At 41.1% G+C, this 14,006-nt stretch overlaps 1 protein-coding gene across 8 annotated transcripts in view; it reads right to left on the bottom strand.

The window, feature by feature from the left end:
- The window catches only part of EBF1 (EBF transcription factor 1), a 272,939-nt gene that overhangs the window by 70,977 nt on the left and 187,956 nt on the right, over window positions 1-14,006 (bottom strand). The window lies entirely within an intron of this gene.

Raw genomic sequence — 14,006 nt, 5'->3', positions numbered from 1 at the left:
AATATTGGTGGGCTAGGGCAATATAAACACTGACACACTGATTCTCCTTCTCTACAGTAATGGGATAACTCCTGAAGCAACAGGAATAACATAACTTGAGTTGGGCAGAAAGCCTTGGGTAACTTTTTGCTGCGGAGTCTCATGGTGGTCACACAGGTTCATGAAAAGAAGCCACTCCACCCCAAGTGCCACCAACTTCTCCTTGCTCATCCAGCATGAGATGAGAATATCACATCACACCATTAGGTAACATTTAAGTAAAGCGGGTACTGCAGTAATTTTATTAGTCAAGAAAAACAGGCTCAAGGAGCAGCCTAACCCCACCAGTCAACATCAGCATTGGAAAGAAAGATTCTTTTCTTTAGGTATGAACTCGGGCCTCAGCAGAGGGACGAGGCTGGCTGTACTGCAAACTCATGAAGGGCTGCCATTGCCTATTCTGACTCTGCAATGTCAACCAGCAGAAAATTAGCTGAAAATATATGTATGTATATATATATATATGCATGCATATATACCTCTCCTTTTAGGGTTGCTGGCATTTGGCTGTGAATTGCTACTTGGTGGGAAGGCTGGCTGAGCTGCTAATTTGGTTTGTGACTTGGAGTATTTGCTGATGTTCTGAAGGAAGAGCACTCAGGCACTTCATCCTAGTAAGGATTTACTATGAAGATAGGAGTGTGAAATCCACCCACATGTTAGCACCATGCAGGATAACACCCTTGCACCCATGAGTTACTTAATGTGGCTGTGTGGTGAATTACTTAATGAGGCACAGCCCCTGTCCTAAATTCTTCTAATTGTAAAGACAGAAAATTAACTCATTCACAGAAGCCTAATTTAAAATGCTCCAGACATAAAGTGCTAAAGAGACCCTGTGCATCTTTATGATTATTTAGTGAAGTTCTGGTTGGTTGGAGCTAATTGCAAGAGTCAGTGTGGCTGCTGAGAGGCTCCTTCCTCCCAGCCCCTGGGCAGGGCGGGTGGGCATGGAGCTGAGAAGCAGGAGGGAGCTGGAAAGGGAGCTGTTGAGTCACCCTGAGCAGTGAGTGTTTCTGTGGACGCTGCTGCACTCACAGCACCGGGGATGGCAGGCACGTATGGGGAGCAAACAGACCCTGTCCCTACCTACAAAAGGTCGTAAGTGTCAGGCACAAACTTTTCCACTACTTAAGCTGATGGGGATGCCAGCTCCAGTGAAAAACACAAACAGGCAGAAAAAAAATCATTACCCTACCCCAAACTCGGCAGAGCACAGCCATTAACTTTTACATGAGCTAACAAAAGAAACATCCCAACATTATCGTCATGAAAATGTAGCGAGCGCACAGAAGTAACTTCAATATGTTTAATTTGGATTCAAGTTACTTGCATAAAACTGTGTATAAAAACCATTGCAATGTCCAAAAGCAAATGCTTTCCCTTCAGCCAAGCTCACAGCAACAGATTTACAGTGAAAGCAGCTTTTCAAAATGCCATCTAGCCCTTTCATAGGATCAAACTTTTTCATAAATAAAAATTAAAATCACTTCCAAATTACACCCTTTCCAGTATTCCCAGTTGATTGTGGACACAACCCCCCACAATAAAACCCAAAGATAATCAGTTTCCCATGTGTCAGAGAATGAGCTACTTTTCTTAAAGACTACAAGCAACATTTTTTTTCCTAAATACCAGTGAATAAAAACTATTTGAGACCATAAGCCATTAACAGAAAACATATGCAGGCTTTGCTGAAAGGGTTGTCAAACACTGGAAGAGGCTGCCCAGAGAAGAGGTTTAGTCACCATCCCTGGGGGTATTTAAAAGCAGTGTACATGTGGCACTTGGGGGCATGGTTTAGTGATGGGCTTGGCAGTGCTGGGTTTACAGTTGGACTCATTGATCTTAGAGGTCTTTTCCAAAGCAAATGATTCTACGATTCAAAATTGTAATTAAATTCATCTTTAAAATAAAAGCAAGACACCACTGTGGAGTTATAGGTCCCCACTAAAGTTCTTGTATTTACCTTGTGATGTTCTTTGCAGTACCTGCATTGCACTCAGGGGTACAAGGTGCTGCACTGTCTGTTCTCCTCATGAATTTGATTCTGATACTTTATACATGTATTTGCTTCCTATCAAATACATGCCAAGTCTCATCCGTGGCAGCTGGGGGGACTTTGGCAGACACAGGTCTCTGAGCTGAACTGGGGCTGTGAGTTGTTCACTGGGACACTCTCACTCGCAAAGTCAATGTGACCAATCACACGTGTAATCTCATTTAAATATGTAGAAATTGTGCTGAATCAGTGCCTCATGAACACTGCTGGCAATAGCCCAGGACATTTCCTCTGAGGATGAAAAGGCAGGACTTGGTGGTTTAATAAGCAGGGCAGGATGGTGCCCTTTGCAGGCACGGAATGAGACAGAGCGAGAGCACTGTGCATTCCCAAAAGATTTCAGGGCATTATTTTCCCATATCACAAAAACCAGTGGGACCTCACAACTTTCCTCACACAGCTTCTCTTATTTTACAATGCAAGTGTCTATACAGATTGGAAGGGCTGCAGGAAGGTGCTGCCCTGCCAGGGATACGACACTCAAGGGCTGCATCCCAAGGAAACCTGAGGAGACGTGCTGAGGGAGGCATCCAGACTGCTACCTGTTTTTGAAGGCACAAAATATGTTTATACAATGACATATTTGCAACAACCAGTGTCATTCAGGACATTAATCTTACTAAAACTTTGCCCTTCCCAGGCCCTTTGCTTGGAGAACCAAGGAGGATGGAAGAATTGGGTCCCATTTGCAGCATCACCACAGGTAACACTGGGAGGGGGGCAAGGCAATGACCTCAGCTCTATTTATGCCCCTGGTACAAATGTCTGGCCAGTTCAGGCCCTCAGCTCTTCATACTTCTTCTGTTAATCATTTGGCAACTTCCAAAGTGCTGTCTGGAAGGTGTTTACTTCTGTGCAACCCTAGAAAAACAGAACTAGGCGGAATAATCTTTTCACTTGGAGACCTTTTTCTACATTTTGTTTTGGTCAGAGGAGAAACCAAAATACAGAACTTTTTTTTTTTTTCCAGAATGCAAAGTTCCAGAATCTCTATCTGAAATTAACTGAAACACTCTTCAATATTTCCAAGAAAAACAAAATGTTTTGTTTCAAAATATTATCACTTCTCATGCCCTTCTGTAACACCAAAGCATCATTTCTAAAATGGTGTTTTTAAAACAAATAGAAATGTTACATAAAATTTAGTTTTTTCTGTAGAAAAAGATATTATAGTCAAAGTCTGAAGCTTCACTGATAGAAAAACACAGTGAAGGACCTTAGACCAGTTCCAATAAAGGCAGTGACATGTACAGAATTGATAACATGAACAGACTTTAAGTCTAGAGAACAATTATAACGAAAAAAAGAATAATTACACATTCCTACACATACAAACTTTTTTTATTTTTAAATGAAAAACTGGAAGCCCACTACAATCAGAACAAAAAGAGTTTGGTAGCCCAACTCTCAGACAAGATTTTCAGACTTTCTAGTGTGAGAGCATTATGTTCACTGCATCTTTTCAGAACAGTTGTGGGGCTGAGGAAAAACTAAATATCACCCTCCAACTGCAGGCACAGACCTTGCAGCTCCTTGCTGAAGGTGATGTGGTCACATCCTCCACCTGCTGAAATGGCCCAGCAGTTGAGTCTTAATGAGCTACCCTCCTTCTTTGCATAATATCAAGGCAAATCAGTGTTCACATCTGACATGTTTCATTGTGCTGCTCCTGCAGGTCGAGCTCACAGATAGAGGTGTCAGAGGGAGGCACTGCAATCCCAAACTTATTGAAGCCAACGGGAATTTTGCCACTGACTTCAAAGCTAAGGTCTCTATCGATAAATGTTAAGGATTTATGAGCAAAGTCCTTAATGACCTCAAGGGAAATGAGGTTCTTATGAAATCTTCATCTTTTCTCAGAACACAGATTGTTAAAATCTTGTCACCTCCCGTGCAAAGGATGGCAGGTACCAGCTGGAGCACACGGGGAGCAAAACCGAAAGTTTTTTGTTGTGTGCTGTGTGTGTCGGTTCCCGTGTTCCTGCAACTCCCAGCTACTGATATACAGGGGATTTTTCTTCCTTCAAACTGTGACAATAAAATGATTACCCCACCACAGTTTAGCATAATGGTTCAGAAATGCTCATGGCATATTGCAGAGTTAAAGTGGAAATTATTAGGTAGCTCTTCTTTGTTATAATAATGATCACTCCACAAATAAAAGCTCTTCTCCCAAAGGTACTGCAAGGCACAAAATGCTAATTCTGAAGATTATGTGTGCACTTTTATTAAATATTACTATGCCCTGTCTGTTTGAGGGCTTCACTGCTCTGATTGTTTTATGAGTGCCATGTTAATGTCAGCCCCATCTTGCTAGCAGCAGGCACACATTTTAGCTTTTGTATGAGAGTTGATCAAAGGCCACGTGCTGAGGGAATTGCTGAGAAAACACGGACAAGCGATAAAAATCTAACAGATTAATTGGTTTAAATTTCATTTCAGGGCATTGAACTTTGGCTCAGGACACGAGTACTACACTACCAGTCAGGGCCTAATTACCACATTTCCAATTTGCCTCTGAACAATGCTTGGCAGGGAGAATAATAACAGTACTAATAATACTAATAACAATAATAATAATAACTAAACAACAGCAATGATGTCTCCTCTTAGCTTCTTGCACATGTTTAACAACCAACTTTGTGTGCAGGCAATTGCACCAGGAAATTGCTCTCCCCTACACCCCCACCCACCTGTCTCCTGAGCATTTCTACCCGCCTCAAATAACACCTGATGACAGAAGAAATAGCAGACACCCTCAGGAGCATCTGAATTTACAGAATCAATAATCTACCAATTCCAGTCCCTCATAAACACACAGTGGACATTTCATACTCTTAATTAGAGACCTGCATTTCTAAACAGAGATAGCTTCTTATCCTCCAACAGAAATGATCTGTTCCACTGATAGAAAACAGAGGCCAGAGGGGAAAAAAAGCATATTTACCACAAAGTTTATGGGTGGCCTTGGAATAAGGGTTAATTGAGCTTAGAGGTAAATGTTCACTGAGGTGAATTAGTGGGATGCACAGCTATCAGCAGGGCTCTGGGACTGCTCTTATTTAGCTTCTGAAATGTATTTGCTCTATGATTAATATCCAGTTTGTGCTGGTGACTGTAAGAATGACCTCGCCTGCAGTTTTTATCATGAAGTGCGGTTTCATCCTCTATTATTCCACAGATGAGGCTCTGACAACAGTTGCTGCATCACAACAGGAGTTTAAATGATGGGGCACATGCTTTTATTTTTCTTCTCTTTAAGAGTATTGTGACACGCAAGGAGAGTTGCATAAAGGCAGTTAAAACTGGAAATTAAGAGGAACAGGGAATTTATGTCTCATCTTAGAGGAAGTACTGAAAATATCTGGAGTTTAATTTAATTTTCCTTTTTTTTCCTTGGGTAAAACCTAATTCCCAGCTAAATAAATAAATGAGCCACAGATTAACCCACAGTTTATGGATCTGATCCTGCAACCTGTTAAATGCTTTCACCAAACTACTGCTTTTCAGAATATCAACACAAATCAGTTTTAAGCACTCAAAACCGTCACTTACTGAAGTTGTGATTCAACAAACCACTCAAGTCAGTGCTTAACAACCCAGCTGAAGAAGTTGCAGAGTAAGGAGCTCAGTTTTTTAAGATAGTTGGGCAGTGCCCTATACGAAGCTGCCAAGAGCTGTGCAGTGTATATGGAGCTGGGGCTTCCCATTTCAAAACAAACTGAGGTTACATGTGGACCACTCTGTGCAATGCAGGGCTCACACAAGACACACCTGACACAGGAACCAGCAGCAGCAGAACCAACACACCAAGGACAACACGCCAATCTCAGGAACTGAGTGCTGTGGCTACTCAGTGCTGGAGACAGTCAAACATAGCAACAGCTCAGTGCTGACTCTGGGATATCTACAGCATTTTTATATCATCTGGTATAGATCTTCCCTCAGGTACCTCACAGCTATTGAAAACATGTAGGGTTTGTCACTGAGCAAGGCAGTGCCCAGGAATGGTCTGAACCTAAATTCTTTTCCCACAGCACTCTGGAGGTGAAGCTGTGCAGCACTTGTTGGAATGCTCAAGGCCTCTTTTGATCAGCAATTTTAGTTCTTTAGAAGGGAACAAAAACATTATTTCTTCCTTTTTTGAATTATAAATTTACATAGGTGTTACACAGGAGAGAAGGGTTATTCCATTCATCACTGGTTTTGTGGATCTTCAACATTAAGCACTTTAATAGATCAGTTTTAACATGGGAAAAATGTGGGGTTTTTTTCAGAACCGAAAATTATCATTTTTCCAAAATTTGCTAGTTTAAGACAATGAACCAAATATTTTGGGGGGGGGGGGGAGGAGTTGAGCTGGGCTGTTTTGTTGAGGGGAAGGATTGTTCGGGGTTTGTGGGGCTTTATTTTGCTTTTCCCAAAATAATGTTCTCATTTCTGAGAAGCAAAATTGCCACAGTCTGCTCACCTAATCTGAGCATGCTGAAAAGGTGAACCCTAAAAAGTTTGGTGCCCAGGCAGAGGTGCCACTCCAGCCTGGTATGTGGAGGCATTCTTGGAGCTGTATCCAGCACAAGCAGAACGCAACCAAAGTTTGTGAGATCAGCTTGCATGGGCACAGCCTGGAGGACCAGCCCAAAGGGTCAGTCATGGACACTTCAGGGAAAGGGAACGGGCAGAGTTTTTACATATTGTACCAGAGCATTAAATCTTCACTCTTAAGCTAAACAATGTGTTTGCTGTTTATCTTACTAAAGCGATGATCTTCCTGCTTTCCTTTGGCGTATCGCAGCCGGCTCTCTCTCCTATTCTCTCCTGACAATAAGCAGCTGCTGTGCAGGAAACAGGGTAACAGAGGTTTCCCTCTCGAGCAGATAACTCACACAGCTTTATGCGACACAGGCACGAGGATGTGATGCCCTGCTGCCCCTTCCCAGCTCTCTCCTTTACGGCATCTTGATATTTGGGACTTAGCATGTGCAGGCTTTAAAGATTACAACACCCTGCCAAAAATGGCAACCTCCTCCTGGTGCTTCATGACATCTGCACTGGGTGAAATCACTGAACCAAAAATATACGCGCCGTGCAAGCCCTCCAGGTTGGGGGAAGGGAGGGAAGGTTGCCTTTGTTTCTGTTTTCCAATAGTGAAATTAAAGGTCTTGGCTGTGAATTTTCTGCCTAACATTTTGGATGCTCAGTTCCCATTAATGGGAATTGAAAATGTAAATTACCTGGGATAATATTCCACCTACAATCAATACTTAAGCCGGTGTTTCTCTTTTATCCTTGCTGATGCCTCAGCCAGCAAAGTTACATTTTATGGAGTCCTCTGTGTTTCTCTTTCCTTAATGATTTCCAAAGCTCTCAGTTGTTGATCAGTGCCTAAAAAATGACTACATGGAAAAAAGGAGGCAATCCAGAATAATGGGAGACCTGTTACAAAAAATCTCTGCTGTGTATTTTACTTAAAATGTTTCCATAAAATATTGATTTAGTTATCTCTATATGATTACAAGAAATGCATTATCATTCATTCTCTTAAACCCTTTAACATCACAGAGGAAGTGTTGGGAGGTTTTTTGCTTGTTTTTTTTTTGTTTTGTTTTGTTCTACTTTTAGAGCTACCTCCAGCTTTCCAAAAATTAATAAAACAGCCAGAATCCTTAATATCTTCCTGCAAGTCAGTAAAACTTGACCTTCAAAGAGAGGTCTGTCATGTTTGTCTGGCAAATAATAAATTCCCCAAGAAAAAGGAAATGTTGCAAAAACAGTTAAAATTATGTTAAATTAAATATATAGGCTCAGCCAAAAACATTAATATATAAAAAAACACAGGTATTATTATTCTTGAAAAAATACATATGCACTCTCTCTCTAAATATATATAGACATTTCAAGAAGCCTAACAATTTTATTGTGAATTTTTTTTGACACACTGCTCTGATTTTCGTTCCCAGGAAATTTTGTGCAGGTTTTGAGCTATGATTTTTGCATTCATTATTTTCGCCCCAGAATTGGAGGACTTCCATTTTGAGTCAGCCATGAAGAAACTGTTGTGGGTGGCCCTGGCCAAACATTGCTCCCTGCCTAAACCAGTGCAGCCTCTCAGCTCCAGCACTGCCACAGTCTCTGTTCTCTTGAGCAGCTTGGGTTCACAGGGACATGCACTGGACTGGGAGATAAAACAGCACATCCAAGAATATTGGATAGGGCCTAAGAAATGTTGGCAGCACTTCTACAAATGGGGCCACGTTTGCTGAGATCCCAACACCAAACCAGCGACTGCTCTCCTCCCTCAGGGATGCACAGACTTATTTTGACCCTAAGCAAGACAAATGCTTTCCTATGAGCCCCCAAATTATTGCACTTCTATTTCTTCACTCCTTCCTTCAGCCCATGGTGTTACTTGCAAAGGCACAGGAATGATAAGGCAAAGCCAAAGGCAATACCATGCAGGGGACAAAGGTGTGATACACACATGGGGTTGCACCGGTGTGTCTGAATATGGACTTTAAAAGTTTTGTTAGTAAAACAGTGAAAAAAATCCTTTATGCTTCCCCCATTTCAATGGCTTCCCACTGATTTAACTTCCGCTGATGAAGTTACAGAGCCCAACTAAGCAAATATGACTATTCTAAAAACAATAGGTATGTCCAGAAAGGAGACTGCATCTGGTTAAGTGCACTAAAGTTTAAAAATAGTTGCACTGATGCAATTTCTGGGTGAGGATAAAGGCAACCTTGCGAATGGAAGCCCAAAATGTGCAATATGAATCAACCCTAAAAGTTTGTCAAAACAAACATCTCTGCATAGCTCGCATACTCCAAATAATACTTAATTTTCCTGACTGGTCCTTCAGGATCCAACAAAGCATTTTATAGGATGGAACCAGCCATTTGCTGAATGTTAACCCTGTGGTTTACTGTTTTGCTGAATCACAACCTAACAGAAGGGCAGGTGGGTGCAATTTCTGAATTCCAGGTTTGTTTTACCCTCACTCTAGTCTTGTTTTCTCTCTTTTATTTTCCATCAGTATCTTAACAAAACAATAAATCTCCCACAGCAAATGTCTCTAGAGTTAGAACATGGGACTAGACAAAAGCACCTTGGCCACAGCACCTCCTCTCTGTAAGGTGTACAAAGCCCAGCATCCAGAGTACAACAGGGGTGAGCCCTGATGCTCTGATGTACACTGGTATGTTATGGCCACATTGGCAAGGTTTAGTTGATGATATACAGAAACTATTTTAGATGAAACATAGACTTCAATCAAAATCTAAATTCTCACTGCCAAACCAAATATTAGTATCAATTAAAATTTAATGGAATCTTTCACTATCACAAAATAAAACCCAGAACTCTGCTCCCCCAAAATAAGTTAAAACTCCTGCTCTGTCATACAGCACAACAATCAGAAATTCACCTGAGACGAATTCTAGAGCAAACAAAAAATGTATTTTCCTGATAAAAACAAGATCCAACTAAAATTAATTTTTAGCTGAGGTCTCTTTGTTCAGCAGAATTGAGAAAGTCTGCCCACAACAGAGAGCTCACAGTAATCGTCTTTCAGAAACAGAGCAACCCGCACAGAAACACAAAGCAGTCCTGCCAGGGACAGGGAGTGCCTGTAATCCACTTTCTTCAAGGGAAATTCAAGTACCCTAAGAGTTCTTATTCCTCATCTGATTTCTCTCACAAATCACAGGCTCTCTAATGCAATTTTCTGGAGTCTGAGAATCATAAAGTCAAATATGAACAAGTCTAGTGGAAAATCTGTGACGCTAATCTTGGCCTACGTTGTACTTTTAACAGGCACTGAATTTGTGCACCGGATTATCCAGATGGCCATACAGGAATCATCCTGATAGGATTAAACCTTTGTGCTGAACTCTGCTCCATCTGTTCTCGGAGGTTTGCCTATCGCTATCAGAATACGAATGTTCAGCCTGTGTCTAACACCATGACTGAAAGCCCCTATTTACCACAGACACATATGTATATGTGCACACACATATCCTTGGGTACTTGATCAGTAATGTGAGATGAAGTTACCCTGAAGTTTACCACTAAAGAAACATATTGGTTTTATTATTCTTTTGAAGAACAAAGTGTGCTATATCTAAATTCAAACAAAAGAGCATTTTTGTTGTTGTTCTGGGACTTGTTCAATTCATTAAACTATAATACTCCCATAAATTTATAGATGAAGGCACGACTAAACATAAAGCAGCGAGGCTCTTCATCTTTGAAATCTATTAATGTATGAGGATGTATGACACAATTGCACTTTGAAGATGTCATGGTTAAATATTTCAGATTAAAAACCAGCCAACAACAAAACACATGCATGCACACAGCACTGGTAGCTGTTATTTGCAGCTCAATCTAGTCACAGCCCAAGAACAAAAAAGTAATAATCAGTCCCAGTAAAAGAAAAGCTTATTCCCATTAATGTTGCTTTCTGCTTTTATTATCTATTAATGACACTCTTCTGCATTCATTGTTGCAGCCTGCCAGATGCAGCAAAGATCCATATTCATCATGTGCAAAAAATTGTGCTTAGGCTGTCTCTGTGATAGGTTACACAGAGCTGCCAACAGAGAGACCGAGGTCCGATGCACGGCCTCGGGTTTCCAGGCCCTGGGCCAAGGGAAAAGGTAGAAAATCTGGTTCTTCTGTAGGAAAAGCATCCCAGTGATCAGAAGGTTTAACTAAATTTCTGTCCTGACCAGAAATACACTGCAAACTAATGACTACCTGGGATGGAAAAGGTGGATAAGAAAAAGAAAAAAAAAATTAAAATAATAATAATAATTATTATTATTATTAATAATAATAATAGATTCAGCAATGCAATATAACACTTAGCCCATGCTTGTGATGGCAGCAGTACAGCAATGGAGGAGACATAACCTGAATTGCATTTCAGGCAGCAGCTCTGATTGTGTGGCAGAGACTGAGACCCCTTGTCTCTGCTGTGCAGGGTCTTTCAGACTGTTCTTTTCCTCTGTTTTTTGTGCTGCTCTGAGTGCAAGGTCAGGCACCCCCTCCCAGCCATTTCGGCTTTACTTGCAAAAACATAAGCATAAAATTATATTTATAGTTCATAGTATCTGTCCAGCAATGACACCACATAAAACCAGCACGCTGAAAATGTGAGTGAATACTTTGGACTCGAGCCTACAAATTCTTAGAGAAGTTGTTCTTTCAACGTGTCTGATAAAGTCGTGCAAGGTTTTTATTTATTTATTTAGGGCCGTATTCAGACCACCTACCTAAGGCATTGCAGCGTGTCAAACATCAGACTCTGGCTCTGGCTGGCTGAGTCAGTCTGTCTAAACTAGGATCCTCTTTCTGCTATACAATGAGCAAAAATGGGAAGACACCTCTGGAAGCCTGGAGACCCAGGGAGTTCCGTGCTGGCTCATGGAAGTACCAAGGGACCTCGGCAAGACGGTATCATAGGGAGGAAGTAGCCAGAAGCAACCTCATAAAAAAAATTTGGCAGCTGATACAGAGCAGACACCTGACTCTGGGCTTTCCAGCAGGCATCTCTGCTCAGGCTCAGGGCCGAAGGAGGAGGCAGCACTCAGCATCACCTTCAAGGTCACAATTCCAGGAAAAGAATAATTTTCCCAAAAGGGCCCCTAATCAGAGTAGCTTTACCTTTCGGTGCCTCAGGAGCCAAAGCTGGTCAGAAATATTTCTTTCCTCTCCCTTCATCTCCTCAAAGAGCCCATGAAGTTGAGCAATGCTCTCACCTGCAGGAAAGTGCTGTGACCTCAAACCAAACCCACAAGCTGCAGCTGGAAAGATGAGCAGCGCTGCGGTCAGGCCTGCAATTTGCCTCTGAGTGCTGGCCTTCCCTCTCGGCATGGGTCACGTTACACCAAACCTATGGATTCCATATGCAAGCCTGGGTTTTCAGGGAGCAGCAACATGAGCTGTCTATTCAGTCTCCAGCAGTGGGGGAGAGATCCAGCACGTCTGCTGTCATTTCACAACCCAAAAGGGACCTCTGTGGGAAACACTCTTTGCTTTTTCACAGGATAGATACGGAACCTCTGAGAAAGCTACTACAAAACCATAATGATATGGTATTAACCAAACATAATTAATTTGGATCTTTATACTCCCATTGCTAACAGACACTTCAAAGGTAGTACAGTAAACAGCACACAGGTTCCTGCAGCACTCGGGACTAGATTTTTGGAAGTATCCATCCATCCAGGGGTTCCTGTAAGCAACTAATGGAATTTTCAAAGTATGGGGCAGACAGGCATAGAAATTCTGCACCCAGAGTTTTAAAAATCCCACTAAACACCTACCTGCAGCTTTAGGCACCTTGGTGCTTTGAGAGTTTGGCTTTAGGTCCAAGAATTTCCAAAAATGTTGATTTGGTATACTTACACAATAGTGACCACTTGCCTCACAAGAATGGATCAGAAGTTCAAAAAGTCCTAAACATCCACTTCATGAAGGGCAGTATCTTGTTAAGCATTTCACTGTGGCCATTGTACCTTAACTTGTAGATCTAAATGTTTGAGTTACTTTTGAGAAATAAATTTAAACCACTAAAATTTAGGCAAGTTTTTCACAAAACTTCATTCTTGATCTTTTTAATAAACTTCCTAAGCCTATTCACTTTGCTCAATGAGGTCATAAACCAGCACTGCTTATATTACAGTCACTTTCACGCTAAAGATTTGTTTTGTCACAAAGAGAACTATAAATTCATGGAATGAAGGTGGAAAGTAGAAAGGACTAATTGTGACAAAGCTTTCTGGTTATGCTCAGCAAACAGTTTGAGCTAAGATTTTTAAAAAAACACTTTAGGAAGTTGCACTACTGGCTTTAATGAAAGCATACTTTCTGCAATGCCATACACTCCTGAAAATCTTGTATTCTGGATTTGGGCCAAACACAAAGCCTGTCTCCATTCCAATATTAATTATTAGTAGCTTATTTTTATTCTTTACTACTAAACATTAATAATTTTCAGATGGCAAATCAGATTAGAAAAACCACTCCATACATACCACCCTGGTGGGTTCCATTTTCTGCATCAGTGTCCTGATTTATGCTATTAACTAATTTCCTTGCATACAGAGGAGCTTTGTCAAATACTCATTTTGCTGGGGAAACACTTGGCAGGCCCCCTGCAATGGACAGTAAGAGGGATACTCGAATGCTCACACCAATCTTCTCTCAGCTCACTGAGAAGATGTACAGCCTGAGGTGCAAAAAATACTGAATTCTATATTTTTGAAGTTTTCTAAACAGAACATTCTAAATGACAGTTTGGTGGAAAATTTTCATCTGAACAAAACTTTAATCTTGAGATTGTTATCACTCAGTTGATTCACAGCTTTGGACCTAATTTTCATGGGAGCAAAGACCTTTCATAACCACTGATTGCTTTGGGGTATCTAAATACTGGGATGCTCAACATGAAACATTTGGAAGTGTCCAGATACCTGCAAATGGCTGTGAACACCATTCTTTGATATTCATGACATTTTACAACATCCAGATGAGTTCTCAGAAAATCACAAGTTCTTGGCCTTCACTTCCAAACCACAATTCACAAAATTCTTTTCCTTCGCACTCTGCCCAAATCAGCAGGGGAATGAAGTGGAAAAAAACATCTTTTCCCAACATAACACCAATAAAGATATCCTATAATGAAAAAGCTAAATTAGAGGAATTTGTTCAGAAATAATATTAATCATACCACAATAACAGAATGTTTTGTCATTACCTGGTATGCCCATCTTAGAAGGTTGAAAAAACAACGTCTGGCAAAACTTCACTGCCAAATGGTGCAGTACCTCTCAAACATTTCTGTAATCCTAATGTCAGTCTTCTCCCCTATGATGCCATTGTATTAGTGACATAGTGA

The sequence above is a fragment of the Chiroxiphia lanceolata genome, chromosome 15, assembly GCF_009829145.1.
Source record: "Chiroxiphia lanceolata isolate bChiLan1 chromosome 15, bChiLan1.pri, whole genome shotgun sequence".
NCBI classification, from domain to species: domain Eukaryota; kingdom Metazoa; phylum Chordata; class Aves; order Passeriformes; family Pipridae; genus Chiroxiphia; species Chiroxiphia lanceolata.
This window is presented reverse-complemented; position numbering and strand designations above follow the sequence as displayed.